At 48.7% G+C, this 15,665-nt stretch overlaps 1 long non-coding RNA gene across 1 annotated transcript in view; it reads left to right on the top strand.

Annotated features, from left to right (window-relative positions):
* The window catches only part of LOC309333116, a 185,890-nt gene extending 170,427 nt beyond the window's left edge, over positions 1-15,463 (top strand). The window contains exon 2 of the long non-coding RNA XR_014152396.1: positions 14,972-15,463. This is a non-coding gene — a long non-coding RNA (uncharacterized lncRNA). The remainder of the gene's footprint in view (positions 1-14,971) is intronic.
* Positions 15,464-15,665: the final 202 nt, after the last annotated feature.

Here is a 15,665-nt window from a genome sequence, read left to right as displayed (position 1 = left end):
GAGAATATGGCATCAGTGATATAGTTAAAAGGAGAGGTTGATGGACTTCCATTTCATGCGGCTCAATGTGGTGCCTTCCATAGTTCCAGTTACAGATAGGTAGCCGTGTTGGTCTGCCATAGTCAAAACAAAACAAATTCCTTCCAGTAGCACCTTAAAGACCAACTAAGTCAGTTCTAGGTATGAGCTTTCGTGTGCATGCACACTTCTTCAGATACACTGAAACAGAAGTTTCCAGACCCTTCTATATAGTGAGAAGGTGGGGAGGGGTATTACTCAGAAGGGTGGTGGGAATGGGTGATTGGCAGATAGCTGTGATGAGCCTGTTGACGACTCTTAACGACTGCAATAGGTCTTACAGGAAAAAGCAAGGGGTGAAAAGGTGAAAAATGGCTTTGTATAATGAGATAAGAATCCAAGGTCTTTGTTCAGACCAGGTTTCTCCATGGTTTTAAGTTTGGTGATAAGAGAAGCTGCTGAATTACAACTTATCACCAAACTTAAAACCATGGAGAAACCTGGTCTGAACAAAGACCTTGGATTCTTATCTCATTATACATGACAAAGCCATTTTTCACCTTTTCACCCCTTGCTTTTTCCTGTAAGACCTATTGCAGTCGTTAAGAGTCGTCAACAGGCTCATCACAGCTATCTGCCAATCACCCATTCCCACCACCCTTCTGAGTAATACCCCTCCCCACCTTCTCACTATATAGAAGGGTCTGGTGACTTCTGTTTCAGTGTATCTGAAGAAGTGTGCATGCACACGAAAGCTCATACCAAGAACTGACTTAGTTGGTCTTTAAGGTGCTACTGGAAGGAATTTGTTTTGTTATAGTTAAAAGGAGTATGCAAAAATTCTTAAAAAGAAAAGGGGGAAAAGACCAGAGTAATATTATGTCAAACTTAAACAAAATGGCACAAGGGTTTACGTTAAAAAGAATAGTTAAAAACTGATAATGAAAAGAGAAGAAAAATTGGAGGCATAATAGGTTGAAATATATAATTATAAATGAGGTCTGAAAGAGGGTTAGAATTTGCTGAACTTGATTGGGTAAAGGGGAACACAAAAAAGGGAGATGTGAGGAAGTCAAGAAAGAAGGTTATATAGATAATAAGTTAAAAATTGGATTTTCTCTTGTTTATGTTTTTATTGTCTTTTTCTGTTTTTTGTGATGTATTTTTTCTTTTTGATGTATTTTTTCTTTGTTGTATGTTTGTCCTATTATATAAAATCTTAATAAATATCTTTTAAAAAACAAAACAAAAGCATCCACTTGGAATCACCTCTCTTCCTGAAATTTGACAGGCTTCGTCCCATCAGGAAGGGGCAACCATGAGAGCAATTGGCAACCGATTCTAGCAGGAAATGTAAAAGGTTTGACTCTTTTTTAAAGCAGGGGTGGCAATCTTTTTTCTTTTCTTTGCCCCAATGGGCCAGAGAGCCATCGCTGTTTATCAGCTCCATCTGGTACGCAGGATGAGATCCTACCTGTCCTCAGACTGTCTCGCCAGAGCAGTGCATGCTCTAGTTATCTCCCGCTTGGACTACTGCAATGCGCTGTACGTGGGGCTACCTTTGAAGCTGACCCGGAAACTACAACTAATCCAGAACGCGGCAGCTAGACTGGTGACTGGGAGCGGCCGCCGAGACCATATAACACTGGTCTTGAAAGACCTACATTGGCTCCCAGTACGTTTCCAAGCACAATTCAAAGTGTTGGTGCTGACCTTTAAGGACCTAAATGGCCTCAGCCCAGTATACCTGAAGGAGCGTCTCCACCCCATCGTTCGCCCAGACACTGAGGTCCAGCTCCGAGGGCCTTTTGGCAGTTCCCTCCCTGAGAGAAGTGAGGTTACAGGGAACCAGGCAGAGGGCCTTCTCAGTGGTGGCACCCGCCCTGTGGAACGCCCTCCCACCAGATGTCAAAGAGAAAAACAACTACCAGACTTTTAGAAGACACATGAAGCCAGCCCTGTTTAGGGAAGCTTTTAATGTTTAATGGGTTATTGTATTTTAACATTCTGTTGGAAGCCACCCAGAGTGGCTGGGGAAACCCAGCCAGATGAGCGGGGTATAAATAATAATAAATTTGTTGTTGTTGTTGTTGTTGTTGTTGTTGTTGTTGTTGTTGTTGTTGTTGTTGTTTTCCAAGATCAGAAGGGCTCTTTCATGGAGAAAGCTGGTTCCCCCCCCCCCCCGCTGCTCCAGAGGCGAGGACCCAAACCTATGGATTCAAGTTGCAAGAAAGGCGATTCCAACAAAACATCAGCAAGGATTTGGCAGTGGAAAGGACTCCTTGGAAGGTGGCAAACTCTCCTTTCTTGGAGCTTTTTAAACAGAGGTTTGCAGGTCCAGCTGTCAGGGATTTTGAAGCTGTGGTTCCTGTTTTGCAGGGGACTGGACCCCCTCTCTTCCAACTCAATGACTCTGTTATTCAATTTCCCACAATTCTGCACCTTTGCTTTAAAACCCAAATCCTCGTGGTATTTCATCACCATATCTGTGCAAAGATACATTTTGCATGCCTTTGACTAACATACAGATTTGTGCAAGCAACCCCCCCCCCCATGCCTGTGCATTTCTGTATACATTACTTGGCATCATGATGAAGGAGTGGAGACCAGAGGTCCACTTTGGAGAGCCAGACTGAAGCCATTTTATAAGGAGCAAGCTAAAAGCTAAAAGCTATCTCTCTTCTGTTTGCAAAAGCATTCTTTGCAAATGCAGCAAATGTGGTCTGAGCACTTCACACCTGCTCTAGCTGCTGACCCAATTCCAGTAAACAGACCGAGAATAGAGCGAACAACAGGAAGATGTAGCCCACCACAAATGAGCAACAGGAGAAGGTAGCTCGCCACAAGTCTAACAGATGGTCAATGCGGCTTTACTAGGAAGGGTATGTAGGTCAAGAGGTTTATAAGCTTACAGCACCACCTTGCGGATAATGCAGCCTGGAACCGAAGGGCCACCATCAATTCTTTAATTGGTTGAGTTTCAATTAATATGCATAAAGGGGAATGTTTGAGGGCTGGGTCAAGGGCTGAACTGTGCTTTTGCCAAAAGGTATAAAAGTTGTCTGCCCCTGGTGTTCGGGGGCATTCTCTCATTTTTCCTGAATGTACCCACTTTGCTTTGCTTGTCTGACAAATAAACCAAAGTCAATAAAAATATTGCTGCCTGGATTTTTCCATTCTGGTCTAGATTCTGAATTTACAGAATCTGAAGTCTCTAACATTTCTGGTGCCACAGGTGACTCGGATCAAGGACCTTAAGTCCTCAAAAAGACCAGAAGGCAGCTCCCTTGTCCTTTTCTAGGCAGGGCGCAGAGGAAGAGCCAATAGGCCGCTTACTCCTGGCGCCACCGAGGTTTTTCTTCGGAGGAGGGCGAAGCCAATTTGACCCTTCTGCTGGATCCTGTGAGAGGAGACAACGGATTGAAGGACCGAGGTTGGGAGAACAGGGCAGAGACCAGCCGGCTGGGGTGAGTACATGGGCAAAGGGCCCTGAGGACATAGGAAACCTCCTTGGCTAAGGAGAAGGGACAGACTGATCACCTGTCCAGCGTGCTTGGTGGCAGTAAGGGTAGAGTTGGCCCCTGAAAACCACCCACGCTTAAGGATTTAAAGGTATAAGGAAGGCAGAAAGGAAAAAGGGGGGGAACCGGGAGGCTAGTGTGTGGTACAGCGTCCAGTGAAAGAGGCACTTGGTGCATGTGTGTGTGTAACCCCAGGGTATTCCCCTGGGGTAGAACCAATAAGTACTTCGTTTCCCAGCAGCGCGAGCTCGACTGGGCAAGGAAAATTGGGAACTGCATGTGTGTGTGTTTGGTGTTTGGGGACGCTGCACAAGGACCATATTAAATATGGGAGGGGGTGGCTCGAAAGGTCCAATAACTCCCCTACAGTACATGCTGAACAATTTCAAGAAAGGATTCAGCGGAGACTATGGCGTTGTGATGACGCCAGAACGATTGCGCACTCTGTGTGAACTGGGAAGAAACATAGGGGCCCTAACTGGGACAGGGCAACAAGGGGTATCTTTTGAGGCTGAGGATCTAGTTAGAGAAGAGTTTCAGACTCAGATGCAGCTCTGGGAGCGATGGAGGGGATCGCTCCAGAGATCCCTTAGGCTATCCAAGTTAGTATATAGAACTAGAGTGCATACAAAGCTTTCAGATCTCTGGACCTCAATGAAGGCAAGAGTTCAGCCAGGCAAAGCTGGAGAATTCTCTGCTGAGCTGTGGCTTTGGTAGTAAGGCAAGCCTCCTAGTTTCTCCAAAGCCCATTACTGAACTGGGAAGCACATGAGCCTTGCAGACCTCCAATAGTTTTGATCCCTATAGTAACTACAGCTTGACCAGGGAGGCCAACCTAAATCCCAGAACTTAGTTAGGGAAGAGCTGGGTACCTCTGTGACCAGCGGCAGTTTGGAACACATCAGGGAAACCACCAGCAGCCCCCTAGCTTCTCTGATGACCAGTGACAGGTGATCTATGGCTAGGAAATACGAAATGCTTTCAGACCTATAGCAGTTACAGTTGAGACAGGGAGGACAATTTAATTGGTGTTCTTAATCAGGCACCAGCTGGATGGCTCAGAGCTCAGGTGTGTCTCAGAGAACACTGTAACAGACCCCTGGTTTGAGGCTTAGGCAGAGGAGCCTCAAGAGAAGACCTGCATCTTTGTGGCCACCACAGTTGACAAGTTAGTTGCCACAGAAAAAGGATGAGGGAACAGATGAAGAAGCAAGCCGGACACCTGAAGCTGACCACAGGGTGTGAGCAGCCAAGGTCAGGTGTCTGCTGGCAGAGCTACTAGAAGTTTAAAAAAAAAAAAAACTGCATAAAACTAAAAAAAAAAAGAGGAAGAACTTTCTCCATTTAACTTGGATGAGTTTGTGAACATGGATGAAGTTCTAGAGGTTTACGTGATAATAGAGAACCCCCCCACCCCCCTGGCTGAAGAAATATAAGACTGATCAATGAAATTAAAGGAGCACAGGCAGGAAAACGCCTCAAGAAGCCCATTTACCAGGGATCCGAGGCAAAAGTGCCGTGGTGGCCCCTTGGGAGGACAGGGACAGCCCCATATCCTCAAAGCTCCACCGCTGCCCCGATATGCGGCCCCAGGAGCCAAAGCAGGAAAGGGGGGGCTGCCAGCCAGCCCAGAAGTACACAAGGCAGAGCCCAGTGACCAGGTCCTGGATGAATTATACCCCAGTCTTAAAGAATTGAGGAAAAAGATGAGCAAATACAGAAGTTCGACCACTATGTATCGAGATGCTGCAGACGCTTATTACAGGGGTCGAGAAAAAGCCTTTTGAAAGTACCTAAAACAGTGCAGATCCAATCAGCCCACGTCCAGTGTAGAGGCAGGGACAGCAGTCCTGCCCCCCCTTCGCGTGGTTTTTGACAATCCACCACCTCCACCCCCTGCACGTCCGGCAGGTCAAGACGGTGGTCAAAATGTCCTTGCCCCACCTGCCCCGCCACCACAGCCTAGGACATTCACCCTTCAATATGTCCCCCTCACCACCATTGATTTGATGAATTGGAAGACCCACAGTCCTGCGTTTGCTGAGAAGCCCCAGGCAATGGTGGACTTGCTGTCCTCCATATTTGCAGCACATGAGCCTACCTGGACAGACTGTCAGCAATTGCTGAACACTCTCTTTACTTCAGAGGAAAGGAGGAGAATTAATACACAGGCTCTAGAACACCTAAAAGAACAGCAGGTTCAGGAGGCAGAGTGGCCTCAACGATATCCCTTAACCAACCCACAGTGGGACCCAAATAATGTGGACAATCGCAATGCTCTAAGTACCTATCATAGGACAATGTGCAAAGGACATTAGAACCAAAATCCAAAACAGCCTGGGTTCCAGGACATGTCCAGATCTCAGCTCATGGCCATCGCCCAGAAGGTGTTTAAACAAAGAGGAGAGACTGAGAAGAGGGAAAAAAAGCAGTGGAGGAAAGAAAAGGCAGCAGTGTTAGGCACGGCAATGGCTCACAGCCCAGGGACCTGAGGGGTCCGCCGTAGCCATTCAGAGACCCGCAGCCAAGGGGGAGGAAGATGCCTGCTCAGCAACAGCAAGGCCATAAGAATTACCCCTGTAAAAGGCTGCATGGAGCCAATTGGGAAGTCTGGTCAAAATGCATGTATTACTGACTGGCAGAAAAGCAGCTATGGGAAAGTACACAGGCTGAAACAGGCTTTGCCCAGCCCATTAAGAAGTTTACAGGCGCAGTGGAGGCTTGTGAAGCAGACGTGGTTGATGCTCTTGAGCAGGCCTGGGTTGTGTGGCAAGCAGTGAAGACGGCATGTCAGGCTGCAGTAGAAGCCAGACCAGAGGGACCTGGAAGCCCAGAAGGGTCTGTGGGACGCCCAGAAAGCCCAGAGGGCCTAGAGGATGCCCAGAAAGAGTACCAAGCCCAGAGGGGGCTGAGTACCAAGCCCAGAGGGGGCTGAGGTTGCTTTGGGAAGTTGTTTCTATGGTTCAATGCATCTGTGTGATGGACTGTGTGTTGGAGAAAGGCTGAAAAGGCAGTGGCAAGCTGTTCCTCAGGCAATAGAGCACCCAAAAGTGGGGGTGCAGGCCAGGCAAGCCATTCCAAGAGTTCTGAGGAGGCCAAAGTCTCCAAGAGTTATTTGTCCTTTGAGGTGAAGTCCAACAGCGAAAGGCATTGCCATGCAATTGGCAGCTGGATGCAAGGCTAACATCTATACTGATTCTAAATATGCCTTCTTAACCCTGCATGCGCATGGCGCCCTATGGAAAGAGCCGGGAAAGCTCTGAAATACGGTCCAGAAGTTGAGACGTTACTAGAAGCTGTATGGGCCCCCAAAGAGATTGATGTGATGCACTGCAAAGGCCATGGCAAAGGTCGGAACATGGTCACTAGAGGCGACCGGAAAGCAGATAATGCAGCTTGTGAGGCAGCTCTGAAACCTCCACCAGTGGTCACCACCGCCCTCAACCCAGCTACCCTGTTGCCGGTAGGAGAAGGTGAGGAGCAGACGCACGATTGCATTGAGATTATGGACACAAGACTGGACCAAGAGAAGTGGCCAGAGGAAATCGATTGGCAGACAGAGTGGCCAAGGAAGCAGCCCGGGAACCAGTCCCAGCCTCAGTTATTGGAGCAGTGGTCCCAGAAGCGATCTTAAGCACTGCTAACAAACCAGATACTATGAGTCCACCCACATGAGGCCAGATGCCACAACCAAGCAGCTGGAGAAGTATGTCTATATAGCCAACCTTTATCAACTGGCAGCCCAGATTTCCAGGAAATGCCTGCTATGCCAAAAGAATAATCCCAGAACTCACTCCAGATGATGTGGAACAGCGTTACACCCTTGATGAACAGCAGAGGGCAAGCCAAGAAGGAGCAACGCTCCAGGAAGGACCAGACAGCCGTGTTTTTGGTGCCCCAGCATCTGGCCAGCGTGATTGTGAAGAATTACCACGAATCCACCCATTTGGGAAGCCCAGCTGCTAAAGCACACCTTGGAAGAATACTCTACATCACCAACCTATCTCAACTAACTGCTGCTACAACTAACTGTTGCTATAACTAACTGCTGCTACATCCCAAAACTGTGTCCTGTGCACCAACCAAGAGACTGAGATCACCCTTTGAGCTTTTGAGACATCCCCGCCAGTTTGGGGCAGATGAAAAAATCACATCACCCAAGGACAAGTGCAATCCCTTTGTTTGTCGTGTGTGTGTTTGCTTCCTTTCCAGGTATTCCCTCGAGCGTACATCGTGCAGTCCCGCGGCAGTCTCGCTGAGCCGGTTCACCAGTTCCTCTGGGTGACAGCGTCTGGCGACCCCCTCATCCCCAACTGCAGTGAAAGTAGCCGAGGTGATCCCCTGGGTACATCACACGTGTCTGGACTTGCGTCTGAAATCCTGCTGACCCTCTGAAGCTGATCATCACCTTGTGTTTGACGCTACCGGGAATGCGTTGAGCCACGGGCAACGAGATCCTGCGACTACTCATCACAAGGACAGTCACAAAGACTTTATCTTTTCTCTCTTATTTTCTGTATTGATTTGCTCTATGTCTTATTGCCCTGACCCTACCGAGCCATACCAACCCTATTGGCCTGCTGACCTCTGCTATGACTGGTTCGTCTTGCGGGGTACCACTGTACCAACCCCATTTGATAAACCAGGCCCAAATCTTACTCCAGGTGTTGCATGGGAGGGTGTCTGAATCAGGTGCACATTAAAATTGCTGAACAGGTGCCTGTAAATTCTGCAGTCCCACCTCTGATTATTGTGGTGGCTCGAGTCTCCCAAAATCCCAGAATACTGCCTGAACTACTGGGCCTGGTAACTCCACACCTAATACCCTTGAATGTGGCAGGGTATTCTTGTGGCTGCATAAGAGTTGCCACCCAGTAGACAGACAGGGCACCTAGTTCCAGAAGAATTGGATGGGAGGGGTGCCCGAGGGCAGCATCCCCAGCGTAGAGACTTGCTCTCCAGCAAATTTAGAGGCACCACTAGGACTTTTGGTATTGGGACCAGAACCCCTTGATATAGTCACTCCGTGTGTGTCAGGCCATTGCAGGGGTGGATATATTCTTGTGGGTGCAACATCATTTACGTGGAAGAAGAAGCCCCTTTTGGATATAGTACTCTCCCAGGAGACCACAGGGGTCTCCACCCACCGGGAATAGTTGGGAAGTTGATCCAAGTGGTGGGAGCTTCCGAAATAAGGTGGAGAGTCACCCCTGAGGCCCAGCAAATAATTGAATATGAATATCAGTGGGCCCTTCAGCAGTAAAAGAATATTAGGAATGACCCCGAGTATTGGTGGGAGGAACTATGGAAATATTGAGGTTGGTGGGTAGGAGTGGTATGTACTGCCCTCTTTCTTTGGATGTTCATGTATTTTTGCTGGCATTGGCCAAAGCGGGAAAGAGTCCCCTGGCCTCCCATGCCAACTTTTCCCATCTGGCTCTCTATGATGTGGTACCTATTGATCCATCAAAACGAAAATGATGAACCGGAATTGGTCAGCATTTTCGTGATGGAAAGGGGGGAATGAAGGAGTGGAGACCAGAGGTCCACTTTGGAGAGCCAGACTGAAGCCATTTTATAAGGAGCAAGCTAAAAGCTAAAAGCTATCTCTCTTCTGTTTGCAAAAGCATTCTTTGCAAATGCAGCAAATGTGGTCTGAGCACTTCACACCTGCTCTAGCTGCTGACCCAATTCCAGTAAACAGACCGAGAATAGAGCGAACAACAGGAAGATGTAGCCCACCACAAATGAGCAACAGGAGAAGGTAGCTCGCCACAAGTCTAACAGATGGTCAATGCGGCTTTACTAGGAAGGGTATGTAGGTCAAGAGGTTTATAAGCTTACAGCACCACCTTGCGGATAATGCAGCCTGGAACCGAAGGGCCACCATCAATTCTTTAATTGGTTGAGTTTCAATTAATATGCATAAAGGGGAATGTTTGAGGGCTGGGTCAAGGGCTGAACTGTGCTTTTGCCAAAAGGTATAAAAGTTGTCTGCCCCTGGTGTTCGGGGGCATTCTCTCATTTTTCCTGAATGTACCCACTTTGCTTTGCTTGTCTGACAAATAAACCAAAGTCAATAAAAATATTGCTGCCTGGATTTTTCCATTCTGGTCTAGATTCTGAATTTACAGAATCTGAAGTCTCTAACAATGAAATTCAGGAAAGTGCAGATTCCGAAGGATAGCGCGCATATTGGTGCAAGTTAGGCGGTCTCTCGTTAGAATGGAAACAAAATAAAATCCCTAGCAAACAACCACAACAGCTCAATAGATTGTTTTCTCGTTCCGAAGGCCTCCCTGGATGAAAGCGGCTGCTGTTTCTCTTGGGTGTCTTTGGCAATGTGCACCTGCTCTAATTAAAAGCAGTTTGTTTCGTGGCGTCCCTAGTTATCTCAGCGGTGGGGACAGTGGCTGGAGCTAATATCCTCTCCCCTCCCCATATTCACAAACACAAGTAATGCAAAGCTCTGCCTTCCAGCCTTTCTAGAGCTCCATCCACAACTGGGTTTTCGCTAGGAAGCCAAAGCGCTAAAGCACTCCTCCCTCTTCGTTCAGGAGGCTTTGCGGGGCTATCCCTGAAGCCAGGAGTGCAAGCAGGATCTGTGCGCACCAATCCCTCTTGCCCTCCTGGCTTCAGCAAAAGCAAGCCTACTGGCTTTCCCCCCACCTCCTGCATGAGCCGCACGCTCTTTAAAGGGAGCGCGGCTCTTGGGGGCCTTTCTGGGAGGTGTGCTCTGTCCCTTCCCCCACCCAGCGGCGTAGCGTGGGTTGTCAGCACCCGGGGCAAGGCAAGTAATTTGTGCCCCCTAACCCGGGGCAAGGCAAGTAATTTGCGCCCCTAACCCCTAACCTGCCGCCGCTGCCAGCTTCTTCTTGCTGCTGCCTGGGCTGGGGTATTTACGGTAAGGTAGCCACAGCGGCGGCGGCAGGTCCGTGTCAGGTGATCTGAGGCGAGTTGCTGCTGGCGCTGCCGCCCAAATGACGCCGCTTGCCCGGAAGAGGAGGAGGGCAGAGAGGCGAGGAAAATGCAACATGGCCCAGCAGCTGCAGCAGCGGCAGTGGCGGCGGGGCTGTGAGGAGGGGCTGCCTGGCGCGCCCTCCGCGGCCCTGACGCGCGGGGACCGCGGCGAGCGCTGAGAGCCGCTGCCTGCCGGACGCCTTCAGCCCGGACGCGCGCACAGCTCGTCGGTTCCACGAGACATGGGGCTCTGCTACAGCCTGCGCCCGAGGCTCTTCGGCGACTCCGGGCAAGCGGCGTCGTTTGGGCGGCAGCGCAAGCGGCAACTCGCCTCAGATGTTGCACCCGGTGCGGCCGGGCCCCCCCCCGCACCCCCCACGCTACGCCACTGCCCCCACCTCCCGCAAAAGCCAGAGATAGCTGGGCGAAGCCTCCACAGGGCAGCAGGATGAAGGCTCCCCGCTGCCCTGCAGAGGCTTCATGCCGCTAACGCAGAAGCTAGAACAGCTAGAGGGAGCACTGCACAGCACTCCTTCTCGCTGTTCTGGCTTCTGGCTTAGCCTTGCAGCAGCCTGCATTTGCTCCATAAGACGCACACACATTTCCCCTTACTTTTTAGGAGGGGAAAATGCATCTTATAGAGCAAAAAATACGGTAATGGGAGGGATATGAAAGGGGTCCTTCCTCAGAGCGAAGCGTACTTGGAGAGATGGCTGGGAGAGTCTCTGCACCATGGCCACATTCCTGGAGTGGCTACACAGTCCCTTTGAAATTAGCAGAAAAGCTAATTTCAGTTAAAAAAAAAACCAGAGGCTTTTCTGTTGGGGCTAATTGATGAGGAAATTCAAAAGAAAAATGTAAATTTGTTTACGTATGCCACAACGGCTGCAAGAATGCTCCTGGCCCAGAAACGGAAGCAGCAAGGACTTCCTACATTGGAAGCCTGGCAGATAAAGATGGTCGAATACGTGGAGTTGGCAAAGCTGACGGGGAAGATCCGGAATCGGCGCGATGAACTGTTTCAAAAGGACTGGAGCAAATTTATACTCCATATGAAAGAAAATTGCAAACAGTTGAAAATGTTTGTAGGTTTGAGTTGACATGTTTGGTAATGGGAAATTAAGGAGCTGATTTACATATAAGAGGTGAATGCTAAAAGATTGACATAAGGTAACAAAGTGGATATAGAAATGTGAAGAAATTGGTAAAGTTGTGTGGAAGTCAGTTAGAAGGAGGAAAGGAGGTTGATGCTTTATTTCAGCAATTTCTGACGTTGTGGATTTTTGATTTTTGATATGGAAATGTAATGAAACATGGAAAACTTAATAAACATCATGATTTAAAAAAGGAAGTACTTTAAAGCTTAGAGCAATGGTCCCCAAACTTTTCTGGGCCACTGCCCCCTTGGTTCCATAACCTCACCCTACCCTATAAAAAGCATTATTCAGAATAGTGCTTCACGCGACCATCTAATAACTACCAACCTTACTGTATGCCTGTGAAACATGGACCACTTATAGAATCATAGAATCATAGAATCATAGAGTTGGACGAGACCACAAGGGCCATCGAGTCCAACCCCCTGCCAAGCAGGAAACACCATCAGAGCACTTATAAACGCCATCTCCAACTCCTTGAAAGATTCCATCAATGGTGTCTCCAAAAAGTTTTATACATCACTTTGGTAGACAGGCAAACTAATGCCAGTGTACTGGAAGAACCAAAGATCACCAGTGTCAAAGCAATGGTTCTTCAACATCAGCTACATATTGTGCGGATGCCTGATTATCGTCTTCTAAAGCAACTATTCTATTCCAACTTAAAAATGGAAAGCATAATGCTGGTGGTCAACAAAAGAGGTTTAAAGACTCTCTCAAGGCAAATCTTTAAAAATGTAGTATAAACACCGACAACTGGGAAACACTGGTCTGCGAGCGCTCCAGTTGGAGAACAGCCTTGACCAAAGGTGTCGTGGGCTTTGAAGACGCTCAGGACACAAGGGAGAAACGTGCTAAGAGGAAGGCACGCTTGGCAAACCCTCACCGGGATCCACTCCCTCCCAGAAACCAATGTCCCCACTGTGGAAGGATGTGTGGATCCAGAATTGGCCTCCACAGTCCCTTACAGACTCACTGTTAAAACCGTGCTCATAAAAGACAATCTTACTTGGCAACGAGGGATTGCCAAAGAAGAAGAAGAACCCAATAAAATTCAAAACAGTGGCATTAACTGTGCATTTATTCAAAACTTAATTAAAAATATTTAGAATGGGTAGAATCAGTGCTTTTTTCTTTAAAAAAAATGTTTAGGGGTACTCTCATTTTCCTACTCATATTGAAATACAGTGGTGCCCTGCAAGACGAATGCCTCGCAAGGCAAAAAACCCGCTAGATGAAAGGGTTTTCCGTTTTTCGAGGCGCTTCGCAAGACGAATCTCCCTATGGGCTTGCTTCACAAGACGAAAACGTCTTGCGAGTCTTGCGCATTTTCCCCCCTTTCCCCCCTTTTCCCCCCTTTTCCTAAGCCGCTAAGCCGCTAATAGCCGCTTAGCCACTAAGCCGCTTATAGCCGCTAAGCCGCTAAGCCGCTAATAGGGATTCTTCGCAAGACGAAAAAACTGCTAGACGAAGAGACTCGCAGAATGGATTATTTTCATCTTGCGAGGCACCACTGTACTACCCCTCAATGAGGCCAAACTTATATTCACAAAATATTTAGGGGTATGCGTACCCCTGCGTCCCCCCAGAAAAAAAGCACTGGGTAGAATAGTAGAGCTGGAAGGAATCTCAACTAAGGACTCGATGACAGACAGCCATTCAACCTCTACTTAAAAGCCTCCAAGGAAGGAGAGTCCACCACCTCCTGAGGGAGACTGTCCCAATGTCGCACAGCTCTTACTGTCACAAAGTTCTTCCTGATGTTGAGTCAGAATCTCCTTTCTTGTAACTTGAAGCCATTGGTTCAAGTCTTACCCTCCAGAGCAGGAGAAAACAAGCTTGCCCCAGTTTAATTAATTCAACACCATATTGATGAACTCAATACCTGGGAGCCAGCGTGGTGTAGTGGTTAAGAGCGGTAGACACGTAATCTGGTGAACTGGGTTCACTTCCCCGCTCCTCCACATGCAGCTGCTGGGTGACCTTGGGCCAGTCACACTTCTCTGAAGTCTCTCAGCCCCACTCACCTCACAGAGTGTTTGTTGTGGGGGAGGAAGGGAAAGGAGATTATTAGCCGCCTTGAGACTTGAAATATACTCAGAGTTGAGTGTGAATTTCATGCTCTTTATTCAGCTCATAGTAGCAATGAATGAAACTTTCCCTAAAACGTCTACCTATGTATACATTATTTAAACAATGGGCCCCATGTGATTGGCTAATTCCGGGCTGCTCCTGTAGGCCAATCAGGTTGCGGATTCACCTCCTCCAGAAGCCTGATTGGCTGCTCCTGCAGACCAATAAGGTCGCTGATTCACTTCCATCTGGAGCTCGATTGGGTGGCTCCTGCGGACCAATCACACTGCTGCATTCTGGATCCTATTGTTCTAGGGATAGAGCACTGTTAAAGAGAAACCATCTAGCCAATCGGGGAAAGCAGCCGAGTGCAACTTCACAATGCTTTTGCCAGTATTTATTAATTCCGCACTCGCAGGGAGCCACGCCTTCAGGCACCTAGACTTTGGAACTCCCTGCCGCTGGACATTACGCAGGAGCCTTTGCGGCTTGCCCTGCGTTCAGCTGTCAGGCACCGACGTTTGGATCCGTGAGCGTTCTTCCCCCAAAGCACGGGGAACTTGTTCAGAAAGGGAGGCTGCAAAAACCAGTCCTCTCCTTGGAGCCCTTTCCTTCCATTCCTTATCTCCATCAGAGTTGAGCGCTCGCAAAAGCGTTGGGCAGTTGGGTCGCCTCCTCTGTTCAGTCAGATCCTTGCAAAGTTAGGCTGGCGCTGGCTCCTTCTCTGTAAAGATGATGCCCAGAGATGTCCTCAAGGAGTGGGCAGGCATGGTTGGTGGGGGGAAGAGAGGGATGCCGCTGACTCATTTCAAATAAATGGTGAGTCAGAGCAGAATTGGGTCGTATGGAAGAGGAGGACAACTTGCAGGGGGGTGTAATGATCTGTCCATTTCTCTGTTTCCCGTTCTCTGAATCCCTCTTCTTTTTTTACCAACCTTTGAAATTTGAAGACGAAAAACAATTGCCAAGCATCAAGAGTTTTCTTCCGAGACAAATACTATGTGCAGATGTTGAGTCTTATATGGAATCATCCACGTGGCATCAAAACAAACTTGGAAAACATTGCAGATTAAGATCAGATCCACAGGGTATACACTTCAGTCTAAAGTTTTAATTTAATTTCTCCATAGTGGATGCTGTGACACTAGCCTGACTCATCTCTGCTTCTTGTCCACTCTCCTCTTCTGCTTCTGCCTCCGATTCTGGGCTCCTCTCTGCCACAGACTCCTCCTGCTCACTAAGCCATAGCTGTCAACCTACAGATTTGAAAATAAGGGACCAGCAGCCTCAAAAATAAGGGATCAGCAGCCAAAATAAGGGATTTTCCAGGCACAGGTATGTTCAACTTCTGAGCCCCTCTGAGCCAGAAGCAGAAAGCCCAGCCAGCAGCCAAACGAAGCCTCAAGTGGTGGTTCCCACAGCGCAGCAACCCGGCAAAGGGGACGCAGCAAGGAAAACCACCGTCCCCTCTCCGCTGGGAAGCGCTGAGCAAAGGCGAGTCCCCAGGCAACACGGCCGATTTGATGGGCACAAGGCATGCAAGCTCCACCCCCAGTCGTTCTTAGACTCCTTATAGGGTGAGCAACGCAGCCAAGCAACACAGTTGGAGCCTCCCTCCTCCCTGGCCGGCAGGGAGGGAGGGAGAGGAGCTGCTTCCTTTGAAACCCGGGAAATTTAAGGGACATCATCAATAAGGGACAGCAGCGGGACATGGCGCTGGGATAAGGGAGTTTCCCGCCAAATAAGGGACGGTTGACAGCTATGTCACTAAGCCCTGTTCCCTCTTCAGCTTCTGCCACCCCAGTCTTCTCCCTCTGACCACTCATTGTCATCCCACCATCCCTCCCTGGGCTCTGAGCCTTCTTCCCCTTGGGGTTCCCCAACTGGATCCTCCCACCTCTTCTCTGTGTCCAGCCAGTTCATGACACAGGGGGCA

This window comes from Podarcis erhardii, assembly GCF_964252035.2.
Source record: "Podarcis erhardii genome assembly, chromosome: 18".
NCBI classification, from domain to species: Eukaryota; Metazoa; Chordata; class Lepidosauria; order Squamata; family Lacertidae; genus Podarcis; species Podarcis erhardii.
Note: the sequence above shows the minus strand (reverse complement) of the source record. Positions and strands in the feature narration are given on the sequence as shown.